Genomic DNA, 22796 nt, shown 5'->3' with positions numbered 1-22796 from the left:
CCTTCCTTCCTTCCTTCCTTCCTGGAATTATCTAATCCTTATAGCATTCACAGAATGTTGTTAGGGACTAAGGAAAACGAGCTAAAAAAGGAAGTGCAGAGTGACTGAAACATGTTGGTAGATACAGTGATTACTATAACAGATGATACAAAACACTGTAAGTGTGATATTATTTGCATCTGTGTGAAAGTGTCTTTCACTTAAACTTCAGGAAACCAAAAGGCCTAAATCCTTTTTGTTCCATTCCCTGTTATCCCACTTAAAAATTCCCACTGATTGAACTATTACATCTAATTTTTATTGCTGTTAACCTAATCAATGTAAACGTAATGTAAACTTTTCCTCTCAGTGGAGGATTTAAATGTGTTTTGTAGCTGGCATTATTTAATTAATAAAAGAGAAATTATCTGTAGACCAGACTGTACTCTTAGCTCAAAGTCACCTTCTATTTTTTACAAACTTGTCCAAAACTTTCTCTTTTCTACTGTAGACTTTAAATCAAGTGTTCCTTACCTAAAAGTTACTCTGAGACAAAGCAGGGAACAAAACAAAGGACACAAACTTTATAATTAATACTATGTTTACTATTGAATGTTTTGCTTGTTAACACCTGTCTGGCTTGCAATATTTTCTTCTCAAGCATGGAAGGTATTATAGAAATGTGAAGACCTCATAGGAATTCAGTACAAAATGTCTGGGAATAAGTAAAGTCTTTATCTGATGTTTTAAGGCACCATGAAAACATGATCAAATACAAACAAAATCCTTACCCCTTTTCTTAAAAAAAAATTGTCACAATTATATGTGGTTTTAACAAATCTTGCCTTTTAGGTTTGCAACAGCCTAATCCACTGATATGTGAAAAAATATAAACCTTTGTGTTCATGGTAAGGACTTTGTATTTTTTAGGTGTTTCGGATTTACTACTGAGTGACCTTCCTGCAGGTAGGGCTCCCTGAATGGCCACAGAGTGCAATGTGCTATTACTCCCAGCAGAGATGGTACTATCTACAGCATCAATAAACTCTTGAGCAGATGTTCAATAACTAAACATAATGACCACTTGGGAGCCATGATAACTGCCTACAAATACATAAAGGAATGTTATAAGAGGATGGGGACCAATTATTCTCATTAGCCAACAAGGGCAGAATAAGAAGGAATGAGCATTCTCTCTAAGCAGAAATTTTTAGCTTGATTTGAGAAAATCTTTAGCTGATAAAATTAAGAAATTATAAAGCAAAACTTCCAAAAGAATCAAAAAGGTTGTCATCATTTAAGATATTTCATACATCCTTCTGCTATGCCTGTTTCAGACAAGCAAACACAGGGCATAGTATATTTATTTAGACTTATATGTGTCTGAGAGGAATTGTGTGTCTTATTAATGAAATGCAGCTTGAGAATGATCTTACTGTGGTTGACCAGAACAGCTATTTGTTTCCATTCCCAAAGAATAAATATTAACCAGGAAAATTCATTTGTACAGTGATTGAAACAAAAATTTAAAATCTTGTCAAGGCATCCTCTTGTGTATATGTGGATATTTGCAGCACTCTGCTGTGGGTCTTTTACCTTAATATTGAATGCCAAGGTTTTCCAAAGCTTTTTCATACTAGTCTTATGAGCAGAGGAATAATCTTAGAGCATGAGTGTGCAATCTCTACAGAAAGTGTATGATATCTATTATATATATTTTACTTCAAAACTGTATTTTAGGCATGATATTTCCAAAACTGCAATAGCTTCCTTTCAGTCCCAACTGACTCTCAGAAGACTTCCCATCAGAATCTTCATCAAAAGTGATCAATATCTACAATGTTTTGAGTTTCAAAAACGATACAATTTGCCTAACTGCAGGAACTGACTGCAGGAATATCCTGAAAGAGAGAAAGCAATTTCCTTCTTTTCTTCAGATAGGAAATGTTTTTTCTTTAGTCAGAAATAGCTTTGAATAGTTATAAAAAAAAAGTATTAGCTTTCTAGTCAATAGTGATAAAACCCATGTAACATCACTTTTATGAGTTGAACACAACAGAAGAAATGGTGACTTTTATCTACTGATAATACTTCCAACAGGCCTGAATATAGCTACACCTTGCAATTTTGTATTATAAACTAGTTTCATTGCACTATTTATGAGTTGAATATGCAGATTTCATGTTGCAATAAGGTCTATTCTTGTATTATCCAGATAAGCTCTGTTCTTGGGCAGATAAAGTTCAAATAGTACCTACACTTCTGTCCTTTTGTAGCCATCATTACATATAGTTATCAGACACCTTTGCATGTGAGCTACAGAGTAATTCCCTTCAAGAAACTTGATCAGAAACTCAGCTAAGTAGCATTCAACTAAGAAGGCTCTGAAGCACATGGATCCAGTAGGATTTGAAGTGTATTTGCCAAATTATGATCCTCTATACCTTGATATTTTGTTAAAGCTATAGGTTAACCCTACAAGGCAACTGAAAACAAATATAATGATTTTTAGTTATGCTGAGAAATTTCCTGAAAGATCTTAAAGATTGTGAAGAATAAAATTATTTCTGTAGTTTTGTATAGTGTTCATTTTGTGGTAATTTTAATGTCAGTAAATCAAGATACACAAGGATTATATGTTTTATTTTTCACCATGTGGTAGACATCCAAGATTTCCAAGTTAAAAACCTTCTCTGACCAAACATCAGCATTCTTCTGTATCACGCTCAAGGAATAAAATCTTATTTGATTGATATTATCTTGATTTTAATAATATTAGACATAATAAATATATATTATTTAGTAATATATATATTAATAAATATTAATAAATATTAGACCTTCTCAAAAAATATCTCTCAAAAAAATCTCAAATATTCCTCATGCTTCAGCAAAAATTCCTTAGAATGATGGGTATAAACCACAGAATCATCGAATCATTAAATTTGGAAAAGACCTCTTAGGTCACCAAGTCCAACCGTAAACTCCACCACAAGTACCACTTCACATGAGTACCACCACAATCACCATGGAACCATATCTCCAAGAGCCACGTTCACACCTTTTTTAACAGTTCCAGGAATGGCAATTTCTCCCCTGCCATGGGAAGCCTATTACAATGACTGACGGCTCTTTCAGTGATGTCAGTTTCATAAGTATTTAATCTACTCTTCTCCTAATGCAACTTAAGGACATTTCCTCTTGTCCTATCACTTTGAGGAGAAGAGACTGACTGTGACCAGGATTCAACCTCCTTTTAGACAGTTGTGGACAGTGATAAGGTTCTCCCTGTGCCTCATTTTCTCCAGGATAAACAAACCCAGCTCCCTCAGCCAATCTTCATAAGATTCCTTTTCCAGACTATTCATCAGCTTCACACTCATATGATTCCAACAACTTCCTTTATTCTTCTTTTTTTGTCTGGATTCTGAAACTGCAGTACCTATGTCTGTTCATAAACTTGTAGTCTGAAAGCAATGATGTTATTTCTTTAAAGAAGGAAAGCATTGACAATTTAGATTATTTCTGTAAGAGAAAATTAATCCTGTCCAAGAATATATTGGAGCACTGAAGTCACTGGCACAGAAAAATATGTGGGCATGCTAGTATAATTTCACTGCCTCCAAAATAAGTTTTCTAAATGCAAATTAACCATTGGTAACAATTTGTGGAAGGTCTTTACCCCTAAGCTATGGAAATTGCTGGGCAAGTCCTAGCCAACACGTGCCAAAATCATGCTTGAGGGTGCTCTAAGATTTACCAGTGTAGAAGATCCCATAAAAATGCTTTAGAACCTTGCATGGCACTATATATTTTTCTAAAAGAACCCTACCTAATACCTATGTACCTAAAGTTACTTGTTCTGGTCTCTTCAGTGACTGGTAAAGTCATGGAAAAGATTATTCTAGGAGGTACTGAAAAACACCTGGAGGACAGTGCAGCCAGTCACAACCAGCATGGCCTCATGAGAGAAGAGTCCTGCTTGTTGAACCTGATTTCCTTCTATGATAATGAAGCCCCACAAGTTAGTTTAGGAAAGCCAGTAGATAACATCTTTTTGGACTTCATCAAAGCTTTTGAAACTGTGTCTTGTAGTAGCCTTCCAGCACACAACTGGATAACCAGGTTGCATGGTGGGTGAGCAACAGACTCACAGGTCAGGCACAGAGGGTTATGGTGAAGGGAGTGACATCAGACTGGCAACCAGACACTGATGGATCTCTGCAGGGCAGCACCCTTGGCCCAGCTCTCTTCGACATCTCTTCAACATCTTCATTAACAACTTAAGCACAGGACTTGAAGAAACATTAAGTTTGCAGATGACCTTAATTTGGGAGAAGCTGTTGACCTGCTTGTGGGCAGAGGTCTTGCAGAAAGACCTTAACAAATTAGAGAGTTGGGCAGTCACCAACTGAATGAAGTTTAACAAAGGCAAGTGCTGGATTCTGCTAAATACTGGTTTGTGTGTATTGACCAGGAAACAAACAACAGGAGAGCAGAACTGTGGAAAGGGGTCTGGGGGTCCTGGTCAGTGGCAAGTTGAATATGAATTGAATATGAGCAGTGCCCTGGCAGGCAGGAGGACCAACCATGTCCTGGGGGCATCAGGCACAGCATCACCAGCCAGGCAAGGGAGGGGATTGTTCCATTCTGCTCTGCACTGGGGCAGCCTCACCTTGAGTTCTGTGTGCAGTTTTGGGTGCCAAAATATAAAAGACTTTAAGTTATTAAACAGTGACCAAAGTAGAGCAGCAAAGATGGTGAAGGGTCTGGAGAGGAAGCCGTTTGAAAAGCAGCTGAGGATGCTTGATTTGTTCAGCTGGAGAAGTAGCTGAGGGGAGACCTCAGTGTGGCCTTCAACATCCTCAAAAGGAAGAGGAAGGGCAGGCACTGATTCCCTCACTTGTGTGACCAGTGACAGAACTCAAGGAAATGGCACAAAGCTGATGGCTCCCCAGGGAAGTGGTCAGAGTACCAAGCCTGTCTCAGATCAAGAAGTGCTTGGACAATGCTCTTAGACACATGGTGTGACTCTTGGAGTGTCCTGCATAGGGCCAGGATTTGGACTGTATGATGGTGTTGCATGGTGGTTCTTCCAACTCAGCATATTCTATGATTCTAAAAATTATAATGAGAATTCTGTATCTGTGCAAGACAGAGAACACGTATGCTATCAAAGATTTGCAGTCCAACCAATCCAATAGATTTTATCCCATCAGACAACTTCACTCATGTCTTCAGAGGACAACTTTTTATGCCAAATTTATACTGAGGAATGTAAGGCAGGCATTTCTATTTGTTGTACGTTAGGGAGAGTTTTGATTGAAGGAAGTTTGTGCAACAGTAGCTTGTAAACATGTACTCAGGTATTCCCTGTGACACAATATTTATTTTTCATGGGGGCATAGGAATAAAAATCAGCTTATGTTATTCTTGGTATTTCCCAGGGAAGCTAAATATAATTTTTTAAATATGTACATGGGTTTTCAGCTAATATATTCGCAGGCATTTCCGTAGTTTCTGTCTGTAGACAAGAGATGATTGAACTGCTACACTTAGCACAAAGACCAAGAAACAGATCTTGGTATCCTTATGGAGATTCAATATGCAAAAAATAAAAAGTGATTTGAACATCTGCTACTTGAATTCCTTACTAATCTGCCAAAGAGAATGCTTGGGATTGTTTTTAGCAATAAGAAAAATACACAGTGAGTTGGAAGACATTGATAACACTTGAGCAGAACAGCTCTTCAGCACTCTGATGAGATGAGTTACTGTACAGATGGCTTCCATCATGCAAGTCTTTTCTGTTTATAGGGCTGCAGGTGGTAGAGTGGGAAACAGGGTAAGTGGAGGAAAGGTTAAGACTTCAAATCAATTGTAGCAGTTCACCAAGTAAAATATATCCCTTCTGAGTGTACTAGTTGTTTATCAGCACTGCCATCTAGAGCTGTGTGAAAAAAATTCACTGCAGATAGCAGAAATGGTGAAATTAGATCTTTCATTGTTGAAGAAGATTGTACATAGAGGAAATCATATGCATGTGACACTTTATGGTATTTAAGGCAGTGCATCCAGGAACTGTGTCAAGGGAACAAGATAAACTGAGAATAAAAAAAGAATGAAAATAATGTCTAAAATACTCTGAAAATTTTGGCTGATTTTTCTTCCTGGAAAAGAACTCATAAGAATTTGTACTGTACATAGTTTAGCTTCCCTTTTGTAAAACAACTAAAATGTATGTTCTTTTTATTTGCCCTTATGGGCAACTTATTTCATCTGTTATGCATCCAGTTTAAAATACTTCGGAGTACACACAAGTCCTTCACTGCTGCTTTACCTCTCCTGGGGTGATTTTAATCATTCCTCATTGACGAGGAGGAATGACAAAAGCTAATGACAAAACAGAGGTCCACTGAAATAATTTTATAATTGTCACACTTTAAGGAAGAGTAGGAAAAGACCCAAGCTGAAGTGCTGGGGAAGCTCAGAGCTTTTTGTTCTCCAGATCCCTTTTTAAAAGGATGGGTATTTTGCTGTCTTTGCTACTGTTGTAATTTTTGCACATAAATGCAAAATAGATGTGTTCTATGTATCATTTTCCACACATGCTGGGGAAATTATGACCTTTTTTAGCTGCATTACTTGATTCCTCTAAGCCAGGATTGAGGTTGTTTTCTGTAGGAACAAACACAATCTATTTTTCATGCTAGGTCAGACTTCTGAGACAAAGGAAGGCAGAAACACAAGTTCTTTTCTACCTAATCCTTAAAATATAATTTAAAATAATAATTAGCTTTAAGGCTCTTAAGTAGCTATAACATAGGCAGAATCCATGAGAACTTTAAGTGCTGAATGCTATGGAAACACTAGCTATATAAAAGTCACTAAAAAATGGATTTTTAGTCATAATTACACTGCAATATAGAAAGTTTTGTAAGAATGCCTTAAGGTATTTGGGCCTAAATTTTTACACCTGATTTTTCTCACAAACAGTGTCATATTCCTACAGGTCCTTTCTCATGGGAATATCCAGCCTTTCTCAGCACACATGGAGCAGCAGAATTACTGGTATCACACTGACCCTACAGACGGCTGTGGGGTGCTCTTGTAGGGTCGGGAGCCTTGCTGAAGCCAGTGTAAGTTCTCTGTAATGGCTGGAGAAACACTGAAAGTCTGGCCTTCAGACATCAGCCTCCCTCTGTTTCTGTGTTTCTGCACACACTGGGAGGAGTGAAGCCCTTTTGGTATGGCACAAGCAACAGACGTTAGCCAGATTTCCTCCAGGCAAGAGCACGTTCATCTTTTCCTTAATGAGCTAAACAAAGCAGGGCATGAGAGCATATCACAACCAAATATCTAAACCCTGTACAGGTTAGCATCATCTAGAGGCTTCACTCCTGGGATTATCTCAAGTCTTTGGGAGCACCTTCTCTTTTCCTCCTGCTTTCCTCCTCCTACTACTATCTGCAATCCTCCTCAAGACATTAAAGCCTCCAACTACAATAGCATGCAGTGTGATAGCCCTTGACAAAATGCATTCTTGTCCAGTTTTTCCAAAAGAATCCAAGGATATGCTAAGATCATGAAATTTTAACATCTGAAAGTAATGTTCCATGACACTTGTATTTAGGAATCTGGTCATCCTTACCTTAAGTAAAGGTGACACTTTCTCTGCTGCCTGGTCACAGGAAGTCCAGGAGCACGAGAACTGACAGCTGCTGGTGACAGTGCAACTGGTGACCTGACGAATGTGGATGCATTCAAAACAGGCTGACACCCATGGAAAATTCATTTTAGTCCTCACCTGCTGCCAGATCATCTTTAAATAAGCCTTAGATGAAGTAAGGTGAACTGAATGTTTTCAGGAGGTCTGAAAGCTCAGCCATCAATATTGCCGTCCAGTCTCTTCTGACTTTAGAATATATTATAGCCTCCTTTCATCTCTGAGATAATTAACAAATTTATTAGAGCAAGGATAGACAGTAACAGAACCACCAGGTGTTGGCTCTAGATCCTTCCTAAATGCATATCAGTCCAGGATATACAGATTAAGACATATAATTGACTTATGACACCTTAGAGAGGTGTTTTAACTAAGTTAATGTGAATCTTAACCTACTGCAAACAAGAAATAAAACATCTAATTTCAAAGGAACAAAAAAAAAAACAAACATAAAACCATCATTTGGGTCTTTGGGAGAAGTTTTACATCACATTTGCCATCAGATGAAAGTATAATATGGCCCTGTTACACTGGTGTAGCTTATACACAGCACCTCAACAAGCCAAAGTAACATAATGAAGTATCTGGGGTTTTCAGTGTTTGGATTTCTTTTCTTGTAGTGAAAGTGGCCTCTCATCAGTGAGAATCTTCCCGCTGCACACACTTACTAGTTCAACAGTGCTCAGCTGCAAGAGTAAGAACTAAATATACCTAGGTTTGCATAAAGCACCATGTCTTTCTTGTTTGCTTGTATATTTGTGTTATTGAGATGATGTGAAGCATACTGCTTTGGGAATATTTGGGAATACTGAGAGCTCTGCTATCAGTATATCTGGTAGTTTTAAAGACGGTTTCCTGTGTAAATTATTTTTACATAAATATAATCAAATGTTGCACTGTATTATGAGGTGCAAGCTAAAAGCAGTAGAGCTTTTAACAAATTAAATTAAAAACAATATTTTAACTATGTTGTACATAGAGGTTTCACAGTTTAGAAAAGCTGAAGTCTGAAATTCAGCCTCTGAAATGATGTACTTAAAAGCAAGGTTCAGTATGATATTTTAGTCTAGTCAACCCAGTGGCTTAACATAACAATGTTATTATCAGGGAGCCATATCTGAAGCTCAGATTTTTTTACATCTTTGGCTATTCTGATTCCTTTGCAGTTTGTTTAAGGCAGTTCTTGCTCTTTGACTAGTTGGTTATTTGTACTAAGTTGAAGGGGAAAAGATGAGAGACAGCTTTTGATGTTTAGGGTTGAAATAATAAAAAAGTCCTTTTCCCTTGTTGGACAATATTACTTGCAGAGAGATGGAGCATTCAAAGAGAAACAAATGCACATACAGCAGTCTAAACTCCCTGTCCCTGACAGGCTCTGAAAAGGTTGTTCATTGTTGTATAGCTGAACCTGATGAAACGTATGGTTCCCTACTGATATCTAGGAGGCCATTAAAATATCTCGAGCTGTTCTGAAATGCATAGTCCCAATTAAAGAGAAGTCTCTGTGTACTTCTTCCCAGGGGTAGACTGATAAGCCAACAGCAAGCCATTCTAGTAGTGGAGACAGAATGAGTGTGAGGATTAGCCCTTACGGGAGCACGGATACAGCAGAGCACCAAGGGGCAACGCTGGTGAGGAGCTGAACTTGCCAGACCCTTTCTGGGACCTTCTTCTACAGGGCAATACAAACTGCCTGTAGCTGCTAACTTTTGTAAATTTCATTATCATATTTCTGTGGTTTGTTAAATATTGCTGTTTTATCTAGTGGTTGTTTGAATTTTTATACCATGAATACACTTTTTAGTGGGGAAAAAAAAAGTAAAAGAACAACAAAAATCTCTTTCTCTGCCAGAGACTAAATAATTGAGACCAATAAATTAATTAAATTATATTGCCGTTTTTCAGTACATACTTACATGAAAAGGCCTTTTTTTTCTTAATTAAAAAAAGCACAATGGGCAAGACAAATCTCATGAAGATGAGGGAAGTAATTTCTGATAAAGTGTAGGGAATCCAAACTGAAATCACTGTAATTTTTCTTTCTCTTGCTAACTTCAGCAAGCTGTGGTAAAATTCTGTGTAAAGAATTGTACTTTTAGGAGTCTTCTAGCCAGACTTCTAGTCATTCATGTGTCCTGTTCAATGATCCTTGTTTAACAGCCCCTCATGGATATTTCTACCTAAGTTAGATATGTCCCAGAATGCAATGACCTACTTTCTCCCTGATCCCAAAAAGTCTTTATCTTCTCTGATTCAAATAGGACAGATGGCCCAGAAGAGATTAACAGACCTCCTGAGACATATTTCATAAAAACTGGGAGGTCTGTTATAGTTCACTAGTTATGTGATCTTTGTTCTAAAACTGATATAATAGTTATGATTGTAACAGCTTGGACATTTCAGATTTTATTACCAATTAACCTTCAAAATCACGTAATGATTACAGACATAATAACTGTCTTTTTTCTTTTTTCATTGAGTATAGAGTACAGTATAATTTTAATGGTCTAATATTAAAAAAAACATAGTATCAAAGAAATCCTTTCAATTTCTGATCAAGCTCAAAAGCTGTCTGGTTACTTAGCAGGAATATTAATTTACTGATCATACACAACCAGTTACCATTGCACAGTCAGGATAACAGTTAACTGCAAAATTCCTTCAAAACTCTGTGTTCATGGCACACCAGAGGTGAAGTAATTACTGTCTTAAATTTTTGTTTCCCATCCTACCAACAACTGGAAAAGATATGTTCAGTGTTTCAGGTCTAAACAGTGGCAAAAGTAAACTGAGAAGAAATTAGTTTTTTTAGATGGTTGAGGTTTTTGGTTAGGCTTTTTTGGTCAGTTGTTTGTTTCTTGTTTTACTACTACTACTACTACTATTACTATTATTTTTAATTTTGTGTCCAGAGTGAGATGTGCCATGTTTTCATGCTATCTCTTTAAATTGTTATAAGCATAAAAATAAGTGATAAGAAAAGGCAGTGATTTATATTTTCCATAGTAATGTCTAACAGGTTAGTATAACACTAGTTCCTCTCAAAAAATATAGAGAGCATTAGAAAGCCAACAATTTTACTGTGAGAATGTTTAAAAAAGTTATTATTTTCAAGTGTGGTGTCAACCACTTCTTGAGGTGAATAAATAAGCAATGATTCAATGTGAGAAAGAAGTGGGAACTGTGCACTCACACCATTTGAGAAGTCTTTGAGCTACGAAAACATCTCTGAAATTGGAAATAAAGCACAAAAGTAAAGGAGAAGTAATATGACAGGAGATAATTCTTGTTACATTAGACCAGAGACTGCTTCCTAATAGTATAGGATAGTGAGATATCACTTATCTAAGTTTCAAAGAAAAAGAATTCTGCAGCTGCTCTTAATATTGTATAAATCAGCCTAGGTAGGGTTCATGTAAAAACTGTTGGTATTTTTTAACACAACACTTATATGTGTCTCATTTTAATAAGGTGAGATGACATTAAAGAACCTGACATTCAACAATTTTTTCAGATTAATCATATTGGGTAAGGTTATCCTTCTTCCTATATGAATGAAACTAAGTTCATGGAACACTTTGGTTTCTTGCAACCCATTCTCATTGCTTATAAAGAGCACAAACTAGATGGATTAAATGATTTTATCTTCAATTTTTAATGACTTTATATTTTAATCCTTTAAATAAGAATCCTTTTTTCATCCTCTGTTCTATTATTTTTCTTTTTTGTGTTAAAAAAGTTCCGGTACTATTAAGAGATAAGTTATTACATTTATATATAAAGAAGTTTTACCTCAAGAAAATAAGGCATTGCAACAACTGTTTAAAAACAATTTTTGTTGAATCTTAAAAAGAAGTTATTTTTCTAAAATTGTAGCCATGCTAAAAGTAAGATAATGTACCATTACCATCAAAGCAGTTTTCACAGTTAAAATAAAGAAAGCACAAAATGAAAATATTTTTTATTTCCTCACATTAAAAACATATGATATTTTTACAGCTTCATTACAGAAAAAATTATTTTGTCAAAATAACTTTTACCTATCTGTTATGGTTTAGGAATGGTACTTTCCAATTTAGTGCTCCCAAATAAAAAAATCTAGACTCTCCAAATCACGCGCTGCATGCTCACTTTCACCTCCTATCCTTCCATTCCATTTGTCAGGATAGAATGGAAGATTGGAGGGAAAAGAGGTAAAGAAAGTTGAAATAAGAACAGTTTACTGGAAACAGCACTGAGATAAGAAGAAGAAACAGTAACAGCAGCAATGTTAATAACAAAAATGCACAAAAGAGAGAGTGATTCACATGCAAAACTAATCACCACAGAGCTCAGCCAGCCCCAGCCACACCATCCTGACAGCTCCTGACAGCTCCCGTCAGCTCAGGGCCAGTGCCAAGCCACTGCTTGCTCCCTTTGTGACCAGCATTACCCCACTGCTCCATCCACCTCACTGGCTTGACTGGAAGGAATCACTTCTTCTCAGAAGAAACTTCCTTCCCTACCCCTGACACTGATATGAATTGCATAGAATAATCTCTGGGTTCTAGCCATGCCTCCTTCTGCTTACTGCAAAACCTAACTCTGTCTTGGCTGGAACCAGAGCACAATCATAGACTTTTGACAGCTTTTTTTACAGCATACTATATACACATAAAACCCAGAAAAGGTTACCATAGATATATAGTATACACTATATTATCCTCTGTACATACTATGGCATGCTACATGTACAGAAAAGGAAGGACAAATAATATTAATGATACACAAATAAAAAAAATCAAACCCATGTCATGCACAGTGCAGTTACTCACAACCTACCCACTGATTCCCAGGCAGTTTCCAAGAAGCAACGCCCAGGCAGCTTTCCCCCCAGTTTATAAAATGAGGATGACATCGTACAGTATGGAATATCTCTTTGGCCAGTTTTGGTCAGCTCTTCTGGCTGTGTGTCCTTCCAGCTTCTTGTGCCCCCAAGTCCACTCATGGCTGGGGTGCTGTGAGAAGCTGAAAAGTTCTTGACTTTGTGTAAACACTGCTTAACAACAACTAAAAGATTAGCATGTTACTAAAGTTTTTTCTCATCTTAAATAAAAAAAAGACAGCCCTGCAACAGCTAAAAAGAAATCTAACTTTATCCCAGTCCAAAACAGGGCAATCAGTTAAATGGAAACTTCTGATGGAAGGAATAATTTAACAATTGTTTACAGACCAAGAAATTAATACATTCCTTTTAGTTACATGATTTGGGAATTTTTTAAAGGAGGAAATTGATCTGGAAGTTGGAATTCTTAACACTTCAGATATCGAGCCCAGATAGTAGCCAAAAGACACTGTAGTGGCTCACATCTAGAAAGGAGAAGGTCACTAACCAAAGTAATCAAAAAGAACCATCTGCAATCTTAGTAAGCAGAAGAAAGCAGATATATAAAATCTGCAGAGAAAAATACTGTTTAAATTCTCTCTTTTGCTTCAATGGCCTTGGAAGACAATCTAGCTGTGATAATTTATTCTAGATAAGTTCTCTAATTATTCTGCTTCAAATGCATGCTCTTTTTTTTTTGGTTGTTTTGTTTTTGTGGTTTTTGGGGTTTTTTTAGGTTTTTTTTTGTTTTGTTTTGTTTTGTTTTTGTTTTGGTTTGGTTTTTTTGGCTTACCTTAATAGAATAGAAAACAATCTGAAGGAGAAAAAAAGGCCATTATGTTCTTTTATGTTTATATCTCTCTCCAAGCTAAGGATAATCTAGAAGTCAGGTTGTCTACCTCCTGAATTAATGCTTTAAGGTTTGACTGTGGTAAACTCCACAAGATATATTGAATTTAGTTTTGGTCCTGGGTAGATTTAATTTTTGAATTTTCTTCAGAGATTGTCATCTCAAATTGAATCACAATTACAATCAAGAAAGATTAATAGTACTGTGCATTTACTTCTATCCTCTACAGGTGATTAAATGTTGAGAATGTTAAAAGATGAATAAGGAATGGCTGAAAGGACACATTTAATTACCCAACAGATTAAGGAGAGAAATTCTGGAAAGAAGGTAAAGTGGATCAATGGATGGGAGAGCAGTTTTTCAGCAGTCTGAATCAGATAGGAAAAGCTACAGGAAATAAAAAAGGTTCATTTCTTCCAAGCATTACTCCACACTAATGCTCTCAACATATTTTGCCAGTTGGTTGCATAAGTATTTCTGACAAAGCAGCTGATTTTATTTAATCTTGTTGAGTTTTTCATATTGTGTAGATCACAGCTGAATTCAGCTGCCTGCATGAAGCAGAACAAAATAACACAGGCAAGTAGATACTCAAGCTAAGTTCCATCTGGGAAGGTTTGAATGGAGAGGTTGGAGGCTAAGGTGCAGAGAAGGAGGGGGAGTTCCCCTGGCATTGCAAGTAAGAATTTTGAGAGAAAAAAACTGGCAATTTTCGAATATCATGTGGATTAGTAGCAGTTATGTAGGGACCATTGTATCTCTTTATAGCCATCAGTGAATGGAGTGTGTTAAGGTGGTGTTTCTATAGCAACTCCTTCCCACCGCAGCCTACCAAAAGCTCCTAATGCATGTACACAAGGCAATTTTTAAAAACTTGTAACTGATCATTTAGGCACATTATTAGTGCCTCAAAGATTAAATGGTCAGAGACTTCAGACACTGAAGCAATTAAAGGGTGGGTGGTAGCTGAAATCAAACTTGCTCCAGTATTGCTCCTCAGTTCCCCTTAGTACATTTTATTGAATTACGGTGGAATCCATTCAAGAAAGTGTTAGGTAATTTAGGTTCCATGTGAGAAAATTGGGGAAAGTTAGAGAAGGGACCCCTGGCCATTTTAGCCTGGTGTCAGAAGCATTCCAGTGACCTATTATAAGATGTTTAGCCGGAAAAACGAGTTTCACTCAAGAGGATATTGAAACATGTATACGCTTTTCCGATGTTCATTTCTTTAACTTTTTGGACTTGTGGATGCATATTTACTATGAACTTTCCAGTGAATCCATTTTGATCCCCTTATGATGCTGTAGTAAATGAAATGGGAGTTTGGTGAATACACTGGTCCATATGTGAGGATATGGAAACTCATTTTACCTCAATCCATTTTCATTGTGAATGAGAGATGAAGAGAAAAACTCTCTCTCAGTAGGATATGTTTAAAAGGCTCCTTTTTTTTCCATATTGGTTTCATTGTGTGCTCCTCTCCCATGCTTTGTGTTGGCTGTCAAGGTCATATGAACTGAATTTCAAATACTACTCATATCCTTTCCTCAATGGCTCATTAGAGGATTTTAAATAAAAGCTTTTATTACCACAAAGGCTGCAACAATGTATCCAACTGTATGTGAGCAGGTGATCACTATTTCACAGAATTTAAGACAAGATATCACTATCATCTTTGTCAAGAGACCAAAACCCCTGGAAAATCAGATGAATACATTTAGAAATTTTCCTATGGGAAAGATTACAAATATATCTTAAATATTTCACTAGTAATATAAATGATGTAGCAAAAAATTATAATTTCCTTTATTCACAGGGTAACTGTTAAACTGGCAATGGGAGTCAAATGAATACTTGCTTGAGATGAACAAGTTATTATTTGGAATTCGTCAGTTGATCTAGATGAAAATTGTTTATTATTCTGACTGTAAAATTGTCATGAGAATCCCGAGCTGGTATTCTAAGTCACAGAACTTTATAAATCAAACAAGTTTTTTTACATCTTTATTTCCCCTCTGGGTCCTCTTCTGTAAACAGATATCCTACTTTTATTTAATAGAAGTAAGATCATGGCTATTATCTCAAGACTATCTTAAAGAGAACAAATAATTATTATTTTTCTTGGTGAATCTGCAGTAGTTTCATGTAGTCTCACATTTCTGTATTTCTGTGCTTAAAATATTAGCTGTATGCAGATCATGTGAACAGTGAGAGACAGTGTGATTTATCCCACACTTTCTGAGTAATAACAAGGACAGATATAAATGAATTTTGCTTTTGTGTTTTGCATTCATTTTTAACACAGTTTTTGGAAGCATTTCCATTTTTTTTTTTTGTGAAGATTACCTAAATGGAAGATATACACAGCCCTATAGAGGAACAACTGAAAAATGGCTGTTCCCAATGAGTTTTCAGCAGGTGTTTATGTAAAATGAGACATAACTATTATTAATAAGTGACTATAATTTATAATCAGAATTTAATCCAAGGCCCTGTATGAAAATGCTGCAGTGCAGAATCCATTCATCAATCCATTCTGATTTTCTGTTATGAATTCTTTTTATAAAGGTGTCTACACTTTTCTGTTTCACACTTTCTTTGCTCTAGTGTTCATAAAGTGGAAACTCTGAAAGGTTCAAATTCTGTTTCAGTTTTTCTTCACATATAGGATCCAGAAATAGAATCTCAATGGGGACAGGATACAAGCATTTATGAAAATGAATTTTGTAATAATATACCTGTGCATGCAAACATTTACATGTATGATTATATGCATGATTAACCTTATAATTGGCTCCACTGAAACTATTGTTATCAATGTTCAATCAGTCAAGTCTTCAACTCTGGGCTTGTACATGTCTGCAATATTAGGATCAGTACAATGTACACCATAATAATTCCTGAAATATGCAATGTCCTTTTCTAAAGTGAAATACTTCTTCAAGTGTTGGAAGCATATTTAAGGACCTAGATTCTAGGTCTAACACTATTATATTTTGGTTTCATTTGAAATAAAGAGGTAAAAATCTAAAACCTCAGTGCTCAGAAGCCTATCATTTATTTTTTCAAGAAATCCAATGAAGCAGAGATTAAACTACTGGAATGTGTTTCCATGGAATTAATCTACCAGAGATTAGATGTTCCAGAAAACAGTGGAGCTGATTCTTTTAAAGTCAAAAAAGGGTTGGCAGCTGTCTCAGATATGTGATTGTTTAGATGATCTTGAAGCTTTTGGAAGCTTCCTGCACATTATATTCAATGGGAGATAATTTACTCTCTTTACAGGAAATAGAATGTTGATTTTTTTTCCATTTGACTGAAAACATTTCCTCTTATCTAGCGTAAACATACATGATAAAAGTGCAGATGATATTTTAAATAATGTTTATAAATATTTAACTTTGCATCGATTATTGCTAAGCTTAAGGCTACATGCATTTACTAAGAGGAAGGGAAATAGATGAAAAGTGGGAAGCTCAACTGGTGCTTTTTTCATAACTACAACTCTCCTAGATCTCATCTTTGCATGTAGGAAAAAAAATGGAAACATCTCCTCTCTGCCCTCAATGATTACAGAGATGAAACTTCCTTAGTTCAATGATTGATATGTTCATCTAAATGTTATTTCTTTGTATGAAAGAACTGCTATCCTCTACACACAAAAGTGTGAGAGACCCCTTGGTGCTCTTAAACCGTGGCATGTTCATGCAACAGCCCTCCTGCCCTTTGTGCAGATGTCTTACTAAGGATGTAGTCTTCATCTTTCCACTCAAGAAACACAGAGCACCATCCAAATAGTGACTGTATCAGCAGTGGATGATAACCACATCAGCATGGTTGCCAGCTCTCCTCCCAAGGAACATAAGTTTTCAAGAGAAGGACATACAAATTTAGTATGTTAACAAGCTCTGCTCTTCCAGAGGTGAAGTCATGTCAGAGGCTAGATATCTGAGAAAATAAACAAATAAACAAGGCAGTGAACATCTTATCCAAGTAATCCTATACCTCAGCGGTATGCTTAGACTTTACCTTCACATTTTACTGCTTGCTTTCAGCTCTGAGAAAACTATGGTTCTTTTCCCTTGACAAACTCAAACTATGTCCAGCTGCACAGACAGAATTTAATTTCCCTGCCAAGATGCCCAAGAAAGTGTGTTTAATATTTCCAACAGAATTAAGAAGTGATCATAAGGGATAAGTAAAGAGACATTTGTTCTCTTTTGTGTTTCATCATTCCCAATGATGTATGCAAAATTAAATTTAGTAAATACTCCTTTCATAAATTTAGCTTCAGGTTTTTTCTCTGTACAAATAAGCACTGCTAAGCTTGAAGTTTAGAGACTCAGTACCAACTCCCCTTAGTCTGCAAAAGTTATTTGAATTTATTTCAACAAAAACAGTGAATAAGTAAAAAACAATGTGATAGTCTTAAAATAAAGCAAAGATACAAAAAACTTCCTAAAATCAAACTAAAAAACAAAACCAGAAGAATATGAGAGAAGTTCAAGACACTAATCGGGGTACGAGAAGCTCTTCATTCAATCCTCAGCTTCCCAACACATTTTCTTGAATATTGTCAATAATGTCCCTTCTGCAGTCCTGAACTATACAAAACAGATAACACTCGTGTTTGCTTCATTACTTAAACCCTAATCTTCATGGTGCATGTACCACTCATACTGTGGGTATGCACAATGCATGGCATACTGATCTGAGTGTGACATTCTAATCACATTAGTATAGTTTTAGGTACTATAACATTTCTTTAGCTATGTTGCTGAGCTGCAAACAGCTACATTTGCTTAAAAGCCAATGTTGTACACACCAATGAGCAAAGTTTCAGAAGTTGTTATCCAACTTAGGCATTTTAGTCTAGCATGCTGTTATTTAAGATTGTGTCAGCACTTCTCATCTTATTTTTCACCAATCCATAATTAGCTTGTACAAAATTCACTAGGGACTACATTTTAGAGTAGAAGATCTTTTATGCAAAATTGCTTACCAGCATGAAAATAAATAGCTTAGTTGAAGGTTTACTATAATGCAACAGGAAATTTATTTGTGTTCTTATTTGTCCTTGTAAAATAGAGATCTTTTATTTAGCCCATCTCAGTGAAGGATGAGCAGATGACAAAGAGTACTGTCAGTCTCTGAATCCATCTCCTATATTTTCTTCCTTTTCAAAATTCATTCCTTTTGTCTTATATGCTGATTACCCTTGTGCCTTGTCTGGATAACGTTACAACTCTACAAAAGGATAATCAAAACCAGTTTATGTTTTTTAGTCCTTGCTGGTCTTCCAATCTTATTTTCTTCAAGTTCTCTTCCTTAATTTTGTGTCTTGTTGTAATTGCAATCTTTATCAAGGTCCTTACCTTGGTAAGGTTAAATTTTTCAAATGGCTTATCTTCCCACAAGGATGGAGTTCATGTTTCATAGATTGGGCACCTTCACACTCAATGAGCTTTTATTTTTCTCAGTAACCATTAGAAATAAATAGGTACCTCTAGAGGGTGACAGATTCCACTCATGGGCAATATTTTTCACTATTATTCACTTCAGAAATATAATGGGTATTGTTACTTACTTGCATCTGTCTGCAAGAAGTATTAATAGACATCTTGCATTTCTTTCATGATGGGCACCACATGTTAAAGAAGCTATATAAATAATGGAGCAGGTATTATGTTATAGTTTGTTTGTTATCAAAGGACCATGACTTCCATGGATCACTCTGAAAATAATCTGGTTTGTACAGATCAACTATTTAAGATTTTTACAATTCCCAATGATGTATGCAAAGTCCTTCAAACCTTTCATATACTGGTTTGCCAGTGCCTGAACTGGCTTTTCATCACATTTGGGAAATTGATCAAAACATTGTTTAATACTAAAAACATACTTGTGGGGTGCATCTCTAATTTTGGTGAAAATGTGACAATGGACAGTGATTGTAAAAGAAAAATGTGAACTGAACGTAACAGTGACATCTGCACATCACATTTTACTTATAGTCAGTCTCAGCTGACACGATAATTCTGGTCAGTTAGTTTAGGGTATAATCTGTTAAGCAATATTAGAAACTGTTAAATGCATAGTTGCAGACTTAAATAAATATTTGCTTATAATTCTGATCTATTACATCCAACTGGTACATAGAAATAGAGTGATGTCTCAGTATGTCAACTTCATTTTAACACATTCAGAGAAAAAACTAAGCAGTAAATTTCAAATAGAAATTTCCTTTAAGAAATGCTGTGAAAATGTGAAATTGTTTCTTCAGCACAGAGTTAATTGATAAGTCTTCATTTTTTCCCATTTCCCTTAGAGTAAAATCTGCTTGTAGGAATTGTTTTGCCTTTATACTCAAGAGTTAATGGACATAATACAGGAATGGTCTCAAGAAAGGCAAACAAAAGTGGAGTTTTCAAAGGTAAGAATCATAATGCTTTCCCAGTAATTCATTAATTCATGCTTTCATATTGGCCCAAGACATCTTCAAAATGCCCAGTGTCAGAAAAAGCTGAATACATTTTTCTTCTTAATTTCTCAAGTTGTATGAATAGAACATTCTCTTGAGACAGAAAAGAAAGAGAGTTTGAACTGAAAATTCACTTTTTGAATTAGTAGTTTAAGTTCACAGTTGACAGAAGGTGAGAAGAAGCAGCTCTATCAACAAATCCAACTTTTATAAAGACCTCTGAAGATGTCAATGTTACCTAACACTTCTTTCTTCATCCTACACTTTGGTTCTGGAGAAAAGGCATTTTTAATATTTCTCCTGCCAGTACTCTGCACTGGGTATTATGTGGTGCTATGTGTTGCTATATGGTTCTTGCAGCTCAGATTGTCTTTCTGAGGTATTTCTTCTGCCATGAAGCACAAACAATTTGAACATTGACTCAGTCATAAGACTCCAGATGTAGCATAGCTGAAAAGTGAATCCTCATTCTATAATTTTTTTCTTAGAATAGGGTAATCCATTCTCTGGAGATTTGGACAGTTGTGGTGGTGTTGCTTATAAAACTTGTAAGGACTTACAAGTGTTTACAGGTAAATTAAAGGTGAATTTCAAATTATTGATTGTAGCTAAAGTAGTCAGCATGATAATCTGTGGGGTTTTTATTTTTTCTTTCAGTAGCAAAACAAAACAACTTGCTAGTTTTACACTACATCTGTTTGTCTCAAATTAAGGTTTCAGTTGTAAAACAGCCTACTCACTCTCAGAGAGATTCCTGCTGTGGGCAGGATGGAAAGAAAGCCTCAATGAGTTGAAGTCAACTTGCTGTTAATTTGCTCAAAGACGCAGGTAAACTGTGGTTCAAACACTCAAGTTCTTTTCAAGTGAATATTTCATCACAAAATATATGACCTTTAAAAATACTATTGAAATATTGTCCCTTTATAAGTAGAAATAATTATATGCTATGTTTATGTGATCATTAGTGCCTTTACCACACATTTCAAATGATTCAAGATGCTCTCATGCTGTTTACTTCATCTGTTCTGACAATGGATGATATATGAGATTCCTAAAACCAAAATTGGTGTAATTCTCTGATGTGTTTCCCCTGAAAGAAATGTGGTTTTTTAGAACTATTATCCAAATTGATTCAACGAACATTAAATTTTATTTAAATTCCTTAACAAAATATAAATTGCAAGGCTAAAGAATGAGACTGTGTTTGTTTTCAGCATTAATACACTGAGGCGGGACTATAACTATGTCAGAAAAGGGGGAAAATTTCCTGCTATGATAGATTTCATTGGTGCTTTCTGTCCCAGTGTTAATCATGTATACCCCTAATATGGAAGTTTTAAATTTTTTCATCTTAGTACCTTAGCAGGGTTATTTCCCCTGTCTTCTCATGTCCAGATCTTTCTCAAGAAGGAGAAGGTCCCAGGCATTATTCTTGTGTTCTTGCTTCACGTCTTTTAGCACCTCAGACTTGCTGGATGTGCACAGGGCTACTTTCTTGGAGGCACAGATCTGGCTTGAAACACTTTGTGCCAGATCAGCTGTGTGGTGATGGTGCCTTGTGGAGTTAAAAATCAGAATGGACACTGGTTGCACTTGCCTGGTCCATTGCACATGGTCCATGTTTGGCTTTCTGAGCCTGTCCTTCAGGTGACACTGTCCCTGCCAACCTATTGCTGTGACTGGATTATGTCACTTGTGGATTTGCTCTTGGTCCTGGAGATACTTTAGTGCCTTGAATGCTTCTTCAGATAAATAAAATCATGCCCTGTATTTTGATTTTATAACATTTTTATCAAATTCTTCCATTTTATTTTTTTTTAATGCTGACTTAGCAAAAAGAAAGTGGGGGAAAAAAAGAAGATAGTTATACAAGCACATAAGTTTTGATCAGCTGTATCCAATTTAACACAAGATGCCAATTTTGGTTTACCGATTAGTTAGATAAGTAAAATCAATAAGTTTATTTTTTCATTTAATTTTCAATGCTACATAAGGGGAATATTGCAGACAGACTTACAGACTCTCAATTTATATGTTTCAATTACTGATGAAAAGGATCTTAAAAGCCCATAAACACAGGTATACTACATTAAAATAATTTTTAGATGTGAAAAATGATCTTATATTGTATAAATGTCAATTCTTTTCCAGAGTTTACCTGTAAACTGAATGAGACCAAATCCAGCCAAAATAAAAGGATGCAGAAAAATAATAATAGGCAGCAAAATAATCAAAAGCTGTATAATACTTATACATCAAGGAAGCAAATTAGGGGTCCAGCATTTTAAAAAGAATTACATGTGTCAGACCTATTATATGGTGATACATATTTATATTGGCCATATACTATTTTGCATTATATTTGCATTGCTAGATTATTTCTGTGATTAGTATTTAGTGATAAAACTGGGGATCTTTAATTGACATGATAGGTGAGCTATATATCTGCTGTAATATCAGACAAAATTCCTTTAGCATTCATTTTTTCTGGAGAAGAACCTGTGATTCTAAACAGTATTTGCTCACTATGATTATAAGTGTAAGCACAAACAGACTGAAAGCTTCAAAATGTTACAATAACAGAAGCAAAATATATTATCCACCATGGGAAAAGATCAATTAAACATATAATATCTAATGTCTAAACAAGATTTGACAAAAATTTTATAGTTAGGAAGAGAAAAGGAGAAGGCCATACATGCTTTGACTTTTGCATACTCTGTTCCTATTTTTATACTAATCCTGACTGGCATTTTGTCCTGAGCTACAATTTATAAAATTACCATTTATTTCTGCCAGTGTTCTTGACAAAGTAAAGAAATTCAGAATTTCCCCCTTTCAGGTTATCAGGGACAGTATGGCATTAAATCCTTCCAGCAGCAGTCCAGCAGATCTT

This window comes from Molothrus aeneus, chromosome 3 (genome assembly GCF_037042795.1).
Source record: "Molothrus aeneus isolate 106 chromosome 3, BPBGC_Maene_1.0, whole genome shotgun sequence".
Classification (NCBI taxonomy): domain Eukaryota; kingdom Metazoa; phylum Chordata; class Aves; order Passeriformes; family Icteridae; genus Molothrus; species Molothrus aeneus.
Note: the sequence above shows the minus strand (reverse complement) of the source record.